Source organism: Mus caroli (genome assembly GCF_900094665.2).
Source record: "Mus caroli chromosome X unlocalized genomic scaffold, CAROLI_EIJ_v1.1 GL456233.1, whole genome shotgun sequence".
Taxonomy (NCBI): Eukaryota; Metazoa; Chordata; class Mammalia; order Rodentia; family Muridae; genus Mus; species Mus caroli.
The window spans coordinates 82,518-86,003 of NW_018388438.1; the positions used below are offsets into that span (position 1 = coordinate 82,518).

General features: G+C 31.9%; 1 pseudogene; it reads right to left on the bottom strand.

Annotated features, from left to right (window-relative positions):
* Positions 1–26: 26 nt before the first annotated feature.
* On the bottom strand, positions 27–127 carry LOC115030260 (annotated as a pseudogene).
* Positions 128–3,486: the final 3,359 nt, after the last annotated feature.

Consider the following 3,486-nt stretch of genomic DNA (forward strand, 5'->3'; position numbering starts at 1 on the left):
AACCCCCCCCCCCAAAAAAAAACAGGAAAAATATGGAATGCTTCACAAATGCCATCCTTGCTCAAGGGCTATTCTTATATTTTCTGTGACATTCCAATTTTCATATACGTGCTGCTAAAGTAAGCACTCCATAGCTTCTTAAGTTTTTTTCCTTGAATGAGGAACTAGTTATTTTGTGAATTAAACTTTAAAAAATTTTAATTATAAAAATTAAACTGTCAAAAATTATTGAGTATCTATAACCATGCCTTTTGTTTATCTTAAATTAGCAATTATATGAGCTTAAAAACTGGCTCCTTTTCTGAACAAATGAGTTAGTCTCATTTTTTTTATGACACCTTTTTGAATATTTGCAGACAGTGATCCTGCCACACTAAAATCATATTTTCAGGCTAAAATTTCTTTATTTCTTTGATTTTTCCCATCCTATCATGTCTCTTGCCTCCTGGATCAATACTAGTTTACTTATTTTCTGCTTAAAGTTTAGGGCTCAGTCTGTTTTGTTTCAGGGTAAGTATAGCTGTTATTGCAATTCATCACTTTTGCACATATCAGAGAGTTAATCTGGAGCAGTTAGTCTACTAATGACCCCATATAATTAACCCTTATGATGTCTAATTAAAAATAAACACATATCAGTGTTCCTATGTTTCCCCATGGAGCTGTTCTAATTCATCTTTGTCCTCTAGCTACAATTTTACATAAGATATCCATAGGGCAGTTAATTTTGGAAACACATATGACAAAAATTTGAAGTTCAGTTCTTAATTTACTTTCAATAAGCTCTCTTTAGATTCCATTTTATTATGTCCATTTATTCTTTCACCTCTAACAATGTTCATAGGCAATATTGAATGTCAAACCTTTAAAATGGAATGATATAAGTTAACCCTATCCTCAGACCTACTCAAGTTAGGTCTTAACTCTGAGCCTAGAAGAAAACAGGAGAACTTTTGGTCCTTTCACTCCCACACCCCTCTCTCTGTGTGTGAAATAACACAGTTATATGGATTAAAGAAATACAGGTTAGGCCATGTCAGCATATCTTAACATGGATTTACTTATCTTAAGATCCCATTGATTATCAGGTTCTGATGCTTTTTAGTTAGTTATTAGAGACAGAAACACTCTAATTTAGACATTTAGAGTTTAGACATTTTTTTTCCTCTAATACTACGAGGTAAGTCTAAAATAATTACCACATTTCCATCTGTCTCTTGAATTTTGTAATCAGTTATATTAATGTCACACTAAAGATGGATTTGTTTAAAGACAGAATGGAATAAGAACTACATTCTGTCTTGATAATATGTAGTAGGAAATAGATTATATTACTCCTTATACATAAAAGTTTAACAAAGTATTTTCTGTAATAAATTTCTATTATGATATAATTTTTCTTTGAATCTATTATTCTAGTGAATTACTTTAATACATTTTCCTAATATTTAACCACCTTTGCATCAGTAACATAAAACTAACTACTGTGCTCAATTAATATTTCATGTAAGAGTTATGCATTTATATTTGTTTTTTTACTTGGTCATGTGTTGCTGGATGTCTAGGATGATTTTATTTCTTTTTTATTAAACTAATAAAATGTATTTTAAAGTATACAATTCAGTACTGACATTTTTAAGTCATCAAAATAATTTTTAATAGCTAAATGCCTCTTAAATATACATGATATCTTCTGAAGCTAATTTACACTCAATCAGTTTTAAAAATCTATTTGGAACATTAAACATGATAGAAGTTAAAAAAATCTCTTATGAAATCCTCTAAGAAAGACAATTGTGACAGTTCCTGATTAGGCAGAAACCAGTCCATCTCCAAGGGAGAATACATAGTGTAACTGTGGCTTCATAAAATGAATTGGGTAGTGTTCCTTCTGTTTCTATTTTGTGGAATAGTTTGAGGAGAACTGGACATGGATATCCTTTGAAGGTCTGATAGAATTCTGCACTAAACCCATCTGATTTTGGGTTTCTTTTGGTTGGGAGACTTTTAATGACTGATGATATTTCTTTAGGGGTTATGGGACAGTTTAGATGGTTTATATGATCATGATTTAACTTTAGTACCATTATCTGTCTAGAAAATTGTCTGTTTCATCCAGATTTTCCAGTTTTGTTGAGTATAGGCTTTTGATCTGATTTTTTTTAATTTCCTCAGTTTCTGATGTTATATCTCCTGTTTCATTTCTGATTTTGTTAATTTGGATACTATATTTGTGCCCTCTGGTTAGTCTGGCTAAAGGTTTATCTATCTTGTTGATTTTCACAAAGAACCAGCTCCTGGTTTTGTTGATTCTCTGTATAGTTCTTTTTGTTTCTACTTGGTTGAGTTCAGCCCTGAGTTTTATTATTTCCTGCTGTCTATTCCTCTTGGGTGTATTTGCTTCTTTTTGTTCTAGAGCTTTCAGATGTGTTGTTAAGCTAGTGTATGCTTTCTCCAGTTTCTTTTTGGAGGCACTATGAGTTTTCCTCTTAGCACTGCTTTCATTGTGTTCTTTAAGTTTGGGTATGTTGTACCTTCATTTTCATTAAATTCTAAAGTCTTTAATTTCTTTCTTTATTTCTTCCTTGACCAAGTTATCATTGAGTAGAGAGTTGTTCAGCTTCCATGTGCATATGTGATTCCCATTGTTTTTGTTGGTATTTAAGACTAGCCTTAGTCTGTGGTGATCTGATAGGGTGCATGGGATTATTTCAATCTTCTTATATTTGTTAAGCTATGTTTTGTCACCGATTATATGGTCAATTTTTGAGAAGGTACCATGAGGTGCTGAGAAAAAGGTATATCCTTTTGTTTTAGGATGAAATGTTCTATAAATATCTGTTAGATCCATTTGGTCCAAAACTTCTGTTAGTTTCACTGTGTCTCTGTTTAGTTTGTGTTTTTAATGATCTGTCCTTTGATGAGAGTAGGGTATTGTCTCCCACTATTGTGTGAGGTACAATGTGTGCTTTGAACTTTAGTAAAGTTTCTTTTTTGAATGTGGGTGCCCTTGCATTTGGAGCATAGATGTTCAGAATTGATAGTTCTTCTTGATAGATTTTTTCTTTGGTGAGTATGAAGTATCCTTCCTTATTTTTTTGATAATTTTTGGTTGAAAGTTGATTTTATTTGATATTAGAATGGCTACTCCAGCTTGTTTTTTGGGACCATTTGCTTTGAAAATTGTTTTCCGGCCTTTTACTCTGAGATAGTGTTTGTATTTGACATTGAGGGGCTTTTCCAAGTATGCAGCAAAATGCTACTCCTGTTTATGTATCCAGTCAATTAGTATATATATATTTTTTAATTGGGGAATTGAGTCCATTGATGTTAAGAGATAGTAAGGAATAGTGACAGTTGCTTCTTGTTATTTTTGATGTTATTTTTATGTTTGTGTGGCTATCTTCTTTTGGGTTTGTTGAAAGAAGATTACTTTCTTGCTTTTTCTAGGATGTAGTGTGTCCCTTGTGTTTGAATTTTCCGTCT